Source organism: Macrotis lagotis, chromosome 2 (genome assembly GCF_037893015.1).
Source record: "Macrotis lagotis isolate mMagLag1 chromosome 2, bilby.v1.9.chrom.fasta, whole genome shotgun sequence".
Taxonomy (NCBI): domain Eukaryota; kingdom Metazoa; phylum Chordata; class Mammalia; order Peramelemorphia; family Peramelidae; genus Macrotis; species Macrotis lagotis.
The window spans coordinates 161,477,610-161,494,233 of NC_133659.1; the positions used below are offsets into that span (position 1 = coordinate 161,477,610).

Genomic DNA, 16,624 nt, shown 5'->3' on the forward strand with positions numbered 1-16,624 from the left:
CAGTATTTTAATTTTTGCATTTTATCTAACAAGCATTTTTCTCATTGAAGCAAAGGTTAGAGCTATTCTACCCTCCCCCCATCAATCTTCTGGCATTCCTACAACTTCAAGAATAAAGAGCAAGAGCAATCTGTTTAGCTCACTGGTCTCTTTGTAGGTCTTTTGTTGCTTTCCAAGAATTACTTTTTTGCATAATATTTTGCCAAGTTATATCAATAATTTGTCTTAATACGGTTTTACATTTTTGACATGATTTTTCCTTGATGTGACTAATCCTGATTCATTGTAGGCTTGAGTGACACTTGAATTGTTTACCTTCTCCACACCAACAGTCAAAGTAATAAACTGTAAGCGAAGTGTGCTCTTCATGAACTACAACTTCTTAAAAATCACAAAATCAAAAACAATGAGAACACAAGAGACATTTGACTTTTTCCCACACTTTAAATTTTTTCTTTCTTTGCTGCATTGTACATAATAATGTATATTTTCTTTTTGTTCTCAACCTATGAATTGAATAGTATATATAGAGAGATACTTTTGACTCTTGAAAGACATTCGCATGATATGAAACAGTACTCAACTGACAGAGAACTAACTGGGTCTTGAAAGCAGTTTTAGTGGGGTTTTATCTTGTCAAGGTCAGATGGACCTGAATCAGCTTAGTGTCTGTAGAAATACATACATGGGAACTTCTGGGGTGGAGCCAAGATGATGACTTGAAGCTACTGTGCTCCTGGAGCCTTTCCCTATACAACATTAAATGAAGTCTCTACACAGACATTAAAGCTGCAAATCTCACCAAAAAAAAAAAGAAAAAAGATCAAATCAAGTTTTCAGCTGTAGACTTCATGGAGGATCTTCAGTGAAGGTCTGTCTCTTCAGTATAAAGCAGGGGAGTAAAGCCCAACTAGGCTGAAGAGCTGGAAAGTCAGCAAGAGGCTCCTAGCCACAATGAAGTACAGGCCCTGGTAGCTAGACAGAAGACCAGCAGGGAGGGTACCAACCCCAGACAAAGTCTGATCCTGGGTAACACTGGGGTAACTGAAAGGACTGGATTGAAAACAAACCACTGCAAAAGCAGAGCCTGGACATAAAGGAGGAAAGAAATCTCTGCATAGGTAAAGCCTGGGCTGAATAAAAAACATTGTGGTAAGTGATAAGCCAGGGATCAGACCCAGACTCAGCACAGAAAGTTCAAGACTATATTCCCAATAGCCCAGAAGCAGAATTCAATAATCACAATGCACAAAAAACCAAAAAGTTTGTTAACCATAGAAAGTTACTATTCAGATGGAGATGATTAAAAATGCTACAGAAGAAGAATAAATTGCCTATATGGGAAGTCTCAGAGGATTTTATGAGTAAAACTCAAATCTACAACCTCATAGAAGAGCTTGAAAAAGGTTTTAAAAACCTAAGAAGAGAAGAAGAAAAATGAAAAAAGAAATGAGAATCATGCAGGAAAATTATGAAAACTTGACCAAGGAAATCAACCCTTTTAAAAGTAAAAGTAGGGCCAAGATAGTGGAATAAAGTCAGGGACTCCACTGAGCTTTCTCCCAAAACACTCCAAATATTTTTAAATAATAATTCTAATAATGATTTGTGGCAGAACCACAAAAAAGACTGAATGCAACAATTTTCCAGCCCAAGGCAACTTGGAAGATCCATGGAAAGGATCTGTTGCACTGAGGTTAGAAAAGGCCCACAGTACAGCCCAACAGCATGGAAGAGAACATCCAGGAACAGACCACAGAGCACCAGGATCCATGGCAGCAGTGGCAGTTTCCAGACCACTCAGCCCAGAAATTACCAAGGACAACTGGGAAGTATAGCAAGTAAATATTGTCACCCCAGAGTGAGAGTGAAATCCAGTACAGTACAAGTCTCAGTGCAAACTCAGTCCTAGCGGACCAGGAGCAGACTCTAGGAGCCACCCAGCAGGGAGTCATCTGGCTGCTTCTTCCAGACTGCTCAGTTCACTACAGACAGGGGGTTGGGGGAGTTTGCAGAGAGTTCTTTGATATTCAAAGACAGAACAGCAGACTAAGAATGAAGTCCAGTCCAGTACAGGCCTCATTGTCTTGTCTTATCTTGCCAGGTCTTGTCCCAGCCCCAAGGGACACAGAGCAGGCCTGAGAAGTCACCCAGCAGCTTCTTCCAGAGCATTCAACTCATGGGTGGTAAGGGAGATTGAAGACATCTCATTGCTATCCCTGAGGCAGGACTCTGTTACTTTGCCTATAGTCAGATCCAGGTCTCAAGAAAAGGTGCAGATGAACAACAGAACTTAATGTATACAGCAGTATACATCAAAATTCCAGTACAGAAAAGAGTGATTGTAGTCATTCACAGACCAGAGCATAGACCAGGAGAGTAGTCATAGCCTCTCATAAGACCATGTAGGAATTGAGAATTTGCAGGTATCTGGAATCTAGTACAAAAATCTTCATAAACTTCTGTTGAACAGGATGAGCAGAACCAGGAGAATGTTGTGCACCCTAACAGCAACATGGGGGTGATCTTCATCTTTGATAGACTTGCCCATTCCATCAGTGCAAAAATCAGAGACAATTTTGAGCTATCTGCAATGGAGAATACCATCTACATCCAGAAAGGGAGTTGTGGAGCTTGAACAAATACCAAAGACTATTACCTTCAATTTAGGAAAAAAACCCCATTATATTTTTATGTAATTTTGCTGTCTCTTTTACTTTATTTTTTTTCCTTAAGGATATAATTTCTCTCATCACATTCAACTTATCTCAATGTATACCATGGAAACAATGTAAAGTAATAGACTGCCTTCTGTGCAGGGTGGGGGGAGGGAAGCAAGAATAGGGGTAAATTTGTAAAACTCAAAATAAATAAAATCTTTCAGAAAAATCTTCATAAGTTTGGGAATGGGCCTCCAACCTGGAAGCAGAACTACACCATAACAAAGATTTAAAATCAAGGTATAAGCTGGGGAAATGAACAAACAACAGAAGAAAAAAATCAGAATAGTAATTACTTTGGACTCATGGAAGATCAAAATTCACACTCAGAAAATAATAAAGTCAAACTTGTGCATCCAAAGCCTCCAAGAAAAATATGAATTGTTCTAAGGCTATAGAAAAGCTCCAGAAAATATTTAGAAAATCCATGTAAGGGAACTGGAAGGAAAATTGGGAAGAGAAATGAGAGAGATGTGGGAAATCATGAAAACCAAATCAGCAGCTTGGTGAAAGAGATATCAAATAATACTGAAGAAAATAATAGCTTAAAAACTAGTTTAGGTCAAATGGAAAAAGAAGTCCAAAAATTCAATCAATTTAGCATAATTGGTTAAATGGAAAAGAATTGGTTAAATGGTGTCCTACCTCTGGGACAGCAAAGAACTCTCTGCAATCTCCCCCAACCCCTTTCTGTAGTGAACTGAGCAGTCTAGAAGAAGCAGAAAACTCTCTGAAGAAAATAATTCCTTAAAATGTAGAATGGAGCTAAGGGAAGCTGATGATTTTGTGAGAAACCAAGACACAATAAAACAAAATCAAAAGAATGAAAAACTAGAAGAAAATGTGAAATATCTCACTGACAAAACCATTGATCTGGAAAAACAGATCCAGAAAAGACAATTTTAAAATTATTGAACTATCTGAAAATCATGAACAAAAGAGACTAGACATCATTTTTCAAGAAATTTTCCAGGAATACTGTCCTGATATCCTATAAGCAGAGGGGAAAAAACAGAAATGGAAAGAATCCACCAATAACCTCCTGAAAGAAATAACAAAATGAAAACTGCCAGGAATATTATAGTCAAATTTCAAAACTCCCAAGTCAAGGAGAAAATATTTCAAACAGTCAGAAAGCAAAAAATTCAATTATGGAACTAAAGTCAAGATAACACAAGATTTAGCAGCTTCTCCTTTAAGGGATCATAGAACTTGTAATATGACATTACAGAAGGCAAAAGACCTTGGATTACAACCAAGAATTAACTACCAGTAAAACTGAACATCTTCTTTCAGGGCAAAAATGGACCTTCGATGAAATTGGGAACTTTCAAACTTTCTGATGAAATATCTAGAGATGAACAGAAAATTTGACCTTTGAGTACAGAATTCTGGTGAAGCATATAGAGGGTGGACAGGAAGGACAAATCATGAGAGGCAATGATATTTAACTACTTGTTATTCCTGCATGGAAGATGATGCTGACAATATATATGAATCTTTTCATTTATTAGAGCAGTTAGAAAGAGGATATATATAGACAAGGTACAGGAGGGAATTGAATTTGAAGGTATAATATATTATTAAACTGGAGTTAATGAGAAAGAAAGAGAAAGGAGAGGTAGAAACAATAAGTTATTTCACATAAAAGAGACAATAAAAAACTTTTGCAGTGGAGTGGAAGAAGGGGATTGTGTGGGAGAGTCAGTGAACCTTGCTCTCATCATCATTGGCTCAGAGAGGGAATAACATACATATTCAATTGAATATAGACAACTATCTTACTATAGAAAGAAATGGGTAGAAAAGGGATGGGAGAAAGGGGACTAGGAGGTGGTCAAGGAGGGGTGTATAGTGATTGAAGGGAGGGGAAGTTGTGGGAGAGGGCAATCAGATGCAACACACTTTTGAGGAGGGATAGGATGAAAGGGAAATAGAGAATAGTATAATAAATGTGGGTGGGAGATTATGGATGGAAGGATATTCAACTAGAAAAACATCAGCTGAGGGGAAAAGATATTGAAACAAGTTTCTCTTATAAAGACCTCATTTCTCAAACTTAGAAAACTAAGTCAAATTTATAAAAAATAAGATCCATTCCTAATTGCTGAATAATCAAGAGACATAAACAGTTTTCAGATGAGGTTACCAATGTAATCGATTCAAATATTTTTTAAATTTTTTGTTTAGGTTTTTTTTTTTGCAAGGCAAATGGCCTTAAGTGGCTTACCCAAGGCCATACAGCTAGGTAATTATTAAGTGTCTGAGACTGGATTTGAACTCAGGTACTCCTGACTCCAGGGCCAGTGCTTTATCAACTGCACCACCTAGCTGCCCCCAAATTTTTTTTTAAAAAAAAGTCCTACCTTTATTGATAGGAGAGTTGCAGAGTTGCAGGTTGGATAAAACAGAAGAAAATGACAAATGTTGGAAGGGTTGTAAGGAAATGAATCCATTGATGCATTGTTGGAGGAGTTGTGAAATGATTCAACAATTTTGAAGAGCAAATTGTAACTTTGTCCAAAGGGCTATAAAACCATGCCTATCTTTGGCCCAGCAGTGTCATTGCTAGGTATATTTTCCAGAAGAGATGAAATATGGAATGAAAAGAATCTATATGGATATGGGTATTTATAGCAGATTTTTTCTGGTGATAGGAAGCTGGATATTGAGGGGATGCCCCCCCCCAGTTGAGGAATGACTGAATAAGTTGTAATATATGATTGAAATGAAATGCTGTTCTGTTATAGGAAATGATGAACAGGATACTTTCAATGAACAAACTTACATGAACACATAAAGTGGGAAATATACCTTATAAAAAGCAATACCTATATTGCAGGATGATCAGCTGTGAATGACCTACCTTTTCTCAGCAATGCTGTGATTCAAGAGAACTCTGAAGGGCTCACGATAAAGAATGCTATCCATCCCAAAGACAGAGATGATGATGATGTCTGAATACAGATTGAAGCATACTTTTGTTTTTATTTTTATTTTCAAGAGGTTTTGCTTTTTTGTAGTGGGTGGAAGATTTACTTTTACCACATAAATATTGCAGTAATGTTTTTCATGGCTACATATTTTTAACCTGCACCATGGAACTTGCTTTCTCCATGAGAGGGAGATGGGTGAGAGGAAAAGAGAATTTGGAACTCAAGGTTTTAGAAGTAATTGTTGAACCTTGGTTTTGCATGTGCAGGAGTAAAAATTTACAAATAAATAAAAGTAAAAGTAAGCAACTGGAAAAAGAATGTAATTTATCAAAAAATAAAACCGATCAACTGGAAAAGTAATGCAACTCATCTAAAAGTCAAATTGACCAACTGGAAAAGGAATGCAACTCAGCAAAAAGTAAAATTAACCCACTGGTAATGTAAAATAACTCGTTGAAATGTAATTAAAATTAACCAAATGGAAAAGGAAACACAAAAGTAAACTGATGAAAATAAAATCCTAAAAATTAAAATTGGACCATTCCATCAAGCAAAATCAAAAAGCTGAAAAAAATTGAAGAAAACATAAAGTATCTTTAGGAAAAACAATCAAGAAAATAGATACAAGAGAGAAAATTAACAAATTATTTATCTAAATCAGGGCTGTCCAAAATGTGACCTGCAGGTATGTGGCCCACAATGCAATTTTATGTGACCCTCTATGAGTTTACCAAATGATTTAGTAAACGGAGCTGAACTACTGTAGAGCTCTCATTAAAATGGCAAGTCAAAATCTATTGTCTATTGTTTCAGTAAAAAAAATTTAAAATTAAGATTGGACACCCCTGGTCTATCTGAAAGTCCAAATCAAAAAAAAAAAAAAAAGAACCTGGAAAATGTCTTTCAGGAAATTATCATGGAAAACTATCCTAATATACTGGTTCAAGAAGACAAAATAGTCCCTCCAGAAAAAGACATCAGAATAAAAACTCCGAAGTCTATCATAGTCAAATTCCAGAATTCTCAAATAGAGAAAAATACAGCAAGCCACCAAAAAGAAGCAATTTAAATGCAAAGAAGCACATACACAGAACTTATCAGCTTCAATATTAAAGGATTGGAGAGCCTGGAATATGATATTTTTGAGGGCAAAGGACCTTGGATTACAACCAAGAAATTACTGGCCTCTAAAATTCAACATATTTTGTCAGGGGAGAAAATGAACTGCAATGAAAGAGAGGATTTCTAAAGTTTTCTGGTAAAAAGACCAGAACTGGGGAGGGGGGGGGTAAGGAGGGACAGAGCCAAGATGACACAGTGAAGTCAGGGATTCCAATGAGTTCTCCCACAAACCACTCCAGATATCTTTAAATAATGATGCTAACCAAATTCTAGAGTGGCAGAATTCACAAAAAGACTGAGGGAAATAATTTTTCTGGCCAAGACAACTTGGAAGATCTGCAGGAAGGATCTGTTATTATGAGGTTAGAAAGGGTCCACAGCACAGCCAGGGTCGCACTAAAACACACTTGCTACAGGAAAAGACTATAGGACACCTGGACTCCTGGGGGAACCTGGGTCCTTGGCAGCAGTGGTAATTTCCAGACCTCTCAGTCAGAGATTGTCATGGAGAACTTGGAAGGTTAACAGGAAAACTCTGCTACATTGGAGTGAGAGTAGAGTCCAGTCCAGCATAAGCTTCAGTGCAGATATAGACTGCAGGGACCAGGAGCTGGCTTGGGGAACCACTCAGTAGGAAACCACCCAGCTGCTGCTTTCAGAGCACAAAGCCCCCAGATAAGAGGGTTGGAGGAGATTGTAGAAGTCTCTTTGCTATCCTGAAAAAGGACTCTGTTGCTTTGGCCATACTTAGGTCTAGGTTCTAATCTGGGGGTCTAGTCTCAGGAAAAGGAGTAGAAGCAAAGCGGAGATTACTTCCTGCAGTGGAGAAGTTGGCTAGACATTTTTTTTTGTTTTTAGTTTTTGCAAGGCAATGGGGTTAAGTGGCTTGCCCAAGGCCACACAGCTAGGTAATTATTAAGTGTCTGAGGACGGATTTGAACTCAGGTACTCCTGACTCCAGGGCCGGTGTTCTATCCACTGCTCCACCTAGCTGCCCCCTTAGCTATACATTTTTAACTTACACCATGTAACTTGCTCATGGTTCCAGGGCAGAAACCAAACTAGAGCACAGATCAGAAGAGAAGTCTATGACTGCTCATAAGACTTTGGAAGAATTGAGAACTTGTAGGTACTAAGAAGTTGTTCCAGAAAACAGGCTGCAAAAGCCCTCAAAAGCTTGGGACAGGGTATCATCCACCCTGGAAACAGAGCCCCATCATAAGAAGAGTAAAAATCAAGTCAAAGATTAGGGAAATGAGCAAACAACAGAAGAAAATTATCCAACCATATACAATTAGTACAGTTTTATGGATGATTGCAATACACACTCAGAAGATGACAAAGTCAAAGCTTCTGTAACCAAAGCTACCAAGAAAAATATGAATTGGGGGCAGCTAGGTGGTGCAGTGGATAGAACACCAGCCCTGGAGTCAGGAGTACCTGAGTTCAAATCTGGCCTCAGATACTTAATAATTACCTAGCTGTGTGGCCTTGGGCAAGCCACTTAACCCCATTAGCCTTGCAAAAACCAAAAAAAAAAACATGAATTGGTCTCAGGTTATGGAAGAGCCCCCAAAAGATTTAAAAAATCAAGTAAAGGGGGTGGAGGAAAAATTGGGAAGAGAGATAAGAGCAATAAGGAAAAATCATGAAAACCAAATCAGCAGCTTAGTGAAGGTGATAAAGAAAAAATACTGAAGAAAATAATAGCTTAAAACCAGTTTGGGTCAAAAGGAAAAAAAGCAATCCAGAAGTCCAATGAGGAGAAGAAAGCCTTAAAAAGGCAGAATTAGCCAGATGGAAAAGGAGATACAAAAGGTCTGAAGAAAATAAATTCCTTCAAATGTAGAATGGAGGTAAAAGAAGCTAAGGACTTTATGAGATATCAAGAAATAATAAAATAAAACCAAAAGAATGAAAAAGTAGAATAAATGTGAAATATATCATTGGAAAAACAACTGACCTGGAAAACAGAGAGTGTAACCCAAACTTCGTTTGAGGATGGTGGTGTGCCTATGGTTGGAATACTACAGCAGCAGAGGGAGAGAGTGAACCTAGAGGAACTGGACATGAAAAGTCAGTGAAATGATTTTGCTTTATTTGATGCTTTGGCTACAATGGGAGGGAGTGTGTTTGGAGGGAGGGAAATGATGTGGCTTTGTATGATGCTTTGGCTCATGAGGATTGTGTATCTAATTGAGGGTACTTGAAAAGAGGGAGTGGTATAAATCAATTATAATTTGATGTGATTTATGACTCTTAAGAAAAAAGGGGGAATGTACTTAATGAATATGAAGCAATGCTTTTATCAATCAAGCAAAAAAACCTTTGCAAATGGTATTTCTGTCAGGACAGATTAAAAAGAGTATATTTTGACAAAGGGGTTGTAGGGGCAAGACAAGGTTAAAACAATAAAGACACAAAAACAAGGATTATACTAGGAGAAGGCTAGGCATTAGTGGTTAAATAACACCAGATGAAGAGACACAAGGACCTATTATAGTTGAGGGAAAGCAGAGAGGGTATGAACACTGAGTAAATCCTACTCTCAAAAGAACTGGCTGGGGGGTGGGGGGAATAACAACCATTCCCAATTAGGTTTAAAAATCTATCCTACTCCCATTCTCTGCAGGACAGCCTCTGCTGCCTGCCAGCTCCCAGCCTACTGCTGACCTGAGAGAAGAGCTCCTCAGGGTCAAGCCATGGATCAAGTACCCATTGATCTGGCCCTGTATCCAAGCACCTCAGGGCCTTTAGATCCAGTTCAGAGTCAGAAGCTCATTTGCAGGGGGCAAGAAGCCAAGAAGTTTGCCTATTGTCCCTACAGTAATTTCCCAGTGGGGGCAGCTCTCCTGACCCTGGATGGGAAGATTTTTTCAGGATGCAACATAGAAAATGCTGCCTATCCACTAGGCATCTGTGCAGAATGTACTGCCATTCAGAAGGCCATCTCAGAAGGGTACAAAGAGTTCCGGGCCATTGCTATTACGAGTAACTTGAAGAATGATTTTATCTCACCTTGCGGAGCCTGTAGACAAGTAATGAGAGAGTTTGGAAAATATTGGCATGTTTACATGACAAAAGCAGATGGTACATTTGAAGTCAAGACAGTCCATGAACTACTGCCTAGATCATTTGGACCAAATGGCCTGCAGAAGCCCCAGTGAACCCTGAAGATGGAATTATCCAATTGAGAGCCTTTTCAAGTATCTTGTCCAATAGTGCCATCCCCAGAGCAATATTGATATGAATCAACCCCAGGGCTAACTAGGCCCAAAGTGCTGGTTGCTTCTCCATCTCCTGTTCAACCTATGAAACCTCTAAGCCATTTATATTTGAAGTGACTTGAATCTGCCACATGGTAATAGAAGAAAGAACGCCAGTTTGGGAGTCAAGAGATCTGTGTTCTATTCTCAGCTCTGCCTCTAACTTCCTACATGACCTTATAGTAATTATTTAGCCTCTCCAGGCCTCACTTTCCTTTTCTGTCAAATCATAATGTTGGCCTAAAACAAATGTTCTTAAACTTGTTTGTATCCTAGACTCTCCTGGGACACTCTGAAGCCTCTGAGGCCCTTCTAAGAAGAATGTTTTTAAATGTACAAAATAAAATACATACCATTAAAAAAATCTATGCTACTGAGCAGGGAAGTAGGGAGGGAAAGGAAAAAAGGGGCAAGAGGGGACTAATAAAAGGCAAGGTGAAAATTCTTTGAAAAGTTAAAGCTAAAATTAAAAAGAAAATTTAAAGGGGAAGGGAAACAAAACTGATAAGGAGGAATAAGAAGATAAGAAAGAGAAAAGTATAAATGGGGAAAGATAGCATAAAGGGAAATATATACTTAGTAATCTTAATTGTAAATGTGAATGGAATGAACTCTCCATAAAACAGAAGCAGATAGCAGAGTGAATTAAAAACCAGAATCTTACAATATGTTGTTTGCAAGAAACACTTTGGAAGCCAAGAAATACACACAGGGTAAAGCTGAAAGGCTTGAAGAAAATATATTATGACTCAGCAGTAGAAAATAATCAGGAGCAGAAATCCTGATCTCATACAAAGCAAAACCAAAAAATGATCAGATTAAAAGGGATGGGGGAGGTAGCTTGGTGGTGCAGTGGATAGAGCACTGGCCCTGGAGTCAGGAGTAACTAGGTTCAAATTCAGCCTCAGCTACTTCATAATTACTTAACTGTGGATCTTTAGCAAGTCAATTAACCCCCATTGTCTTGCAAAAACCAAAAAAAGTTGGGGGGGAGATAAGGAAGGAAACTCTTCTTAAAAGAGACTATATGCAATGAAGTTATATCATTAATAAATATATATGTACCAAGTAGTATAGCATCCAAATTCTTAGAGGAGAAGCTGAATGAATTACAAGGATACATAGACAGTAAAATTATAACAGTGGGCAACCTCAACCTCTCTCTCTCAGCACTAGATAAATCTAACCAAGATAAATCTAATCAAGAAGGAAGTTAAGAAGCTGAATAAAATGTTAGAAAACTTAGATATGACAGACCTCTAAAGAAAACTGAATGGGAATAGAAAAGAATATAACTTTTTCTCTGTAGTACATGGCACCTATACCAAAATAGACCATGTAGTAGAGCATAAAAATCTTACAATCAAGTGCAGAAAAGCAGAAATAAAAATGCATGCTTTTAAGATCATGATGGAATAAAAATTACATGTAATAAATGGCCATGGAAAGATAACACAAAAATGAATAGGAAACTAAATAACCTAGTATTAGTGAGTGGATCCAACAAAAAAATCATTGAAATATTCAATTTCATCCAAGAAAAGGAGAATAAGACATCATATCAAAATTTATGGGATGAAGTAAAAGTAGGTTTTAGGGAAATTTTCTTTCTTTAAATGTCTATATGAATAAAATAGAAAAAGAGGAGTTCAAGGAATTGGGGATGAAGCTAAAAAAGGTAGAAAAGAACAAATTAAATAAAACTAAGAATTTATTTTTTTATTTTTGCAAGGTAATGAGTTTCAGTGACTTACTCAAGGTCACATAGCTATATAAGTGTTAAGTGCCTGATACTGGATTTGAACTCAGGTCCTCCTGATTCAGGACCATTGTTCTATCCACTGTTTAATGTAGCTGCCCCGACACCCGGCTGCTCCCTAAGAGTAAATTTTATGGAAAAAAATAAAATGTATTGGCTAATATGAATTTTTTAAAAAAGGAAGATTACCAAATTATTAGTATCAAAAATAAAAAGACTGAAGTGTCTACCAATCAGGAGAAAATTAAAGAGATAATTCAGAACTATTTTGCCTAAGTGTATGCCAACAAATTTGACAAATTGAGTGAAATGGATGAATATTTACAAACATATAAACCACTCAGATTAACAGAAGAGGATATAAAATATTTAATCCCATTTCAGAAAAGGAATTGAAGAAACCATCAATAAACTCCCCGAGAAAACATCTCCAGGTCCAAATGGATTTACAAGTAAATTCTACCAAACATTTAAGGAACAAATAATTCCAATCTACATAAACTATTTTTTAAAAAATAGGAGAAGAGGGAGTTCTTTGAAATTTCTTTTATGGTACCAATATGATGCTGATACCTAAGCCAAGAAGAGTCAAAACAGACAAAGAAAATTATAGACCAATCTCCATAATGAACATTGATGTAAAAATCTTAAATAAAATTTTAGCAAAGTGATTATAGCAAGCTATTGCTAGGAAAATACACCATGATCAGGTAGGATTTGTGCTGGGTAAGCAGGAATGGTTCAATAGTAGGAAAACACTCAAAATAGTTGAACCTATCAATAACAAACCCAACAGAAATCATATGATTATCTCAATAGATACCTTAAAAGCCTTTGACTAAATACAACACCCATCCCTATTTAAAAAACACTAGAGAGTATAGAACAACATGGTATTAGAAATGTTAATTTTACATCACTTGTATAAAAATATTTATAGCAACACTTTTTGTGGTGGCAAAAATATTGGAAATTAAGTGAATGTACTTCAATCGAGGAATGGCTTAACAAATTGTGGTATATGTATGTCATGCAACAGTATTGTTCTATTAGAAACCAGGAGAGATGGGAATTTAGGGAAGCCTGGAAGGATTTGCATGAACTGATGCTGAGTAAGATAAGCAGAACCAGAAAAACATTGTACACCCTAACAGAAACATGGGGGTGATGATCAACCTTGATGGATTTGCTCATCGCTGCAGGGCAACAACTAGGGACAATTTTGGACCATCTGCAATGGAGAATACCATCTGTATCCAGAGAAAGAATTATGGACTTTGAACAAAGATCAAAGACTATTACCACAAAATTAGAAAAAAATTAAAATGTTGCATTATTAAGTAATTTTACTATCTCATACTTTATTTTTCTTCCTTAAGGATATAATTTCTCTGTCATCACATTCAATTGAAATTAATGTATAACATGGAACCAATGTAAAGACTAACAGAATGCCTTCTGTGGAGGGATGGGGAGAAAAGCAAGAATGGGGGAAAAATTGTAAAACTCAAACTAAAAATCTTTCTTCAAAAAAAAAAGAAAGAAATGTTAGTTTTAGCAATAAGAGAAGAAGAAATTAAAGGACTTAGAGTTAGCAATGAGGAAACAAAACTTTCACCCTTTTCAGATTACATGATCATATACTTAGAGAACCCCAGAAACTCATCCAAAAACTTACTTGAAACAATTAACAACTTCAGCAAAATAATAGGATATAAATTAAAACCACATAAATCAGTATTTCTGTGTATGAATAACAAAACCCAAGGACAAGTGATAGAAAGAGAAATTCCCTTTAAAGTAGCTGCAGACAACATAAAATTCTTGTGATTCTACTTCCCAAGACCAACTCAGAAATTGTATGAACACAATTACAGAGCACTTCTCATACAAATAAAACCAGATCTAAGCAACTGGTAAAATGTCCTGGATAGGCTGAGTGAAGGTGATAAAAATGACAATACTATCAAATTAAATTATTTATTCAGTGCCATGCCAATCAAACTGCCAAAAAAATTTTAACAAAGATAGAAAAAATAGCAACAAAATTCACATGGCACAAGAAAAGATCAAGAATATCAAGGGAACTGATGAAAAATGTAAAGGAAGGTGGCCTAACTATACCAGATCTAAAACTAAAAAAATAAAGTGGCAGTCATCAAAACTGCCTGGTACTGGTTAAGAAATAGAATAATGGGGGTAGCTAGGTGGTGCAATGGATAGAGCACCAGTACTCCTCTACCTGAGTTCAAATCCAGCCTCAGTCACTTAATAATTACCTAGCTGTGTGGCCTTGGGCAAGTCACTTAACCCCATTGCCTTGCAAAAAAACCCTTAAAAAAAGAAATAGAATAATGGGCCAATGAATTAGGATAGTTACAAAAGAAACAGTAAATGACTATAGTAATCTATTTTTTGACAACCCCAAGACATTAATTTCTGGCATAAGAACTCAGTATTTGACAAAAACTACTTGAAAAACTGGAAAATAGCATAGCAAGCAAGGCAGAGATCATATCTCATACTATAATACCAAAATAAGGGCAAAATAGGTACAGGATTTGAATATAAAGGGCAATACTATAGTACAAATGAAGATCAAGAAATACTCTGTCAGATCTATGGAAAGGGGAGAAATTTATAATAAAACAAGAAATAGAGAACATTATAAATTGCAAAAACGGATGATTTTGATTATATTAAATTTAAAAAGATTATATAATAAAACCAATGCAGCCAAGATTAGAAGGAAAGCAGAAAGCTGGGAAACAATGTTCATAGCTAGTGACTCTGATAAAGGTCTCATTTCAAAATATATAGATAATTAAATCAAATTTATAAGGTTACACATCATTACCCAAATGGTAAAGATCAAAGAATATGTACAGGTAGTTATCAAGCAAAGAAATTAAAGCTATATGATCAGATGAAAAAATGCTCCAAATCATTAGTGATTAGAAAAATGCAAATTAAAACAACTATAAAGTATCACCTCATCTCTAACAGATTGACTAAGATGACTTAAAGGGAAAATGATCGATATAGGAGAGATTTTAGGAGAATTGGGACATTACACTGTTGGTAGAGATGTGAACTTTACCCACTATGAGTGACTCTTTCTTTCAAACCTCTAATAGGCAGTTACTATGTCCTTATAATTAGTCCTTCATCATGTATTTCTTATCTCCCCCCCCCCCTTTTCCGGTGTTCTCCCTCCCATTTCAGCATCTATTCACCCCACACCTATTTTATAGCAATAACCTTCTAAGTGATCTCTCTGCCCCTTCAGACTCTTCCCTCCTCCAAACCACCCTACAGCTAATATCAGGCTACTCTCCCCTAAACAATATTTACTACTAACTCCTTAGTTCAAGTGGCTCCATTGCCTTCGGGATAAAGTCCACAATGAGGACAGTCTGGGTCCAACCAAGCTTTTCAACTTTATACATATTTATATATCTGTTTTTGTCAACTATGTAATCTCAACGATTTTCTCTTCCTTCCTGAAGATTTCCTCATTTTCTGCCTATTTTTTGAACAAAATCTTAATGATTTATTCATTTATTTTCACAATCCTAAAATAATCTTGTTGTGAAAGTAAACAACCCCCCCCCCAAAAAAGATAAAGAAACAGCAAGAGAAATGAAGTGAGAGAAAAAAGTGTACTTCAATCTGTTTTCAGATAATATCAGCTCTGTCTTTTGGGATGCGTTAGATTCATTATCATAGGTCCATCAGTATTTTTTCCTACAGTTGTTATTATTAACTATATTTCCCTCCGATCTATTTCTCCCCCACTCACTTTTATTCTATTCTCTCGCTCCTTTCATCCTGCTCCTACTCAAAAGTATGTTGCATCTGACTACCCTCCTCCATAATTTTCCCATTCTTCTATACCCCCTCCCCTCCCCCTTTTCTCCTTCTCCCATCCCTTTCCTTTCCTTTTTCTTCTAGGGTAAGATAGATTTCTATATCCTATTGAGTATGTATGTCATTTCCTCTCTAAGTCATTTCTGATGAGAATGAAGGCTCATTCCCCTTCACCTTCCCCCCTTCCACTCCACTGAAAAAGATTTTTCTTACCTCTTTTACATGAAATATCTTAGCCCATTTTACCTCTTCTTTCTCTTTTCCACAGTACATTCCTTTTTCACTCATTGACTCTATCTTTATACTATATTATACTATTATTTTCAGCTCACTCCTGAGTCTTGTCTGTATATGTTCCTTCTAACTGCTCTTATAAATGAGAAGGCTCATGTAAGTTATCATGTAAGTTATTCCCATGCAGGAATACAAGCAGTTAAACATCATTAAATCCTTCATAATTAGCCCTTCCCATCCACACTCTCTGTGCTTCATTTCATTCTCTCTGTTGCCCCTCAGCTCTGGTCATTTCAACAGGAAAGTTTGAAAGTCCCCTGTTTTATTGAAAGTCCATCTTTTCCTTATCTTGTTATCTCTTACACTTCATGTTTCTTCTTTAAGGATATTATTTCTCTCTCATAACACTCAATTTGGATCAATGTACAACATGGAAACAATGTAAAGACTGACAAACTACTTTCTGTGTGGGGGAAGGGAAGTAAAGATTGGGGGGGGATTGTAAAACTCAAAATAAATAAAGTTTTTAATTAAAAAAAAGAAATTCCATCTTTCCTCTGAAAGAGAATATTCATTTTTACAGGGTAGTTGATTCACAGTTGTAAACCAAACTCTTTTGACTTCCAGAATATCATATTCCAAGCTCTACACATCCTTAATATATATACTACTAAATCCTGTGTAACCTGACTGTAGCTTTACATATTTGAATTTTTT

The 16,624-nt window shown here is 36.5% G+C and overlaps 2 pseudogenes; both read left to right on the top strand.

The window, feature by feature from the left end:
- LOC141512014 (Fc receptor-like protein 4) overlaps positions 1–16,624 on the top strand; it is a 122,737-nt pseudogene that overhangs the window by 80,893 nt on the left and 25,220 nt on the right.
- On the top strand, positions 9,466–9,945 carry LOC141513396 (cytidine deaminase pseudogene; annotated as a pseudogene).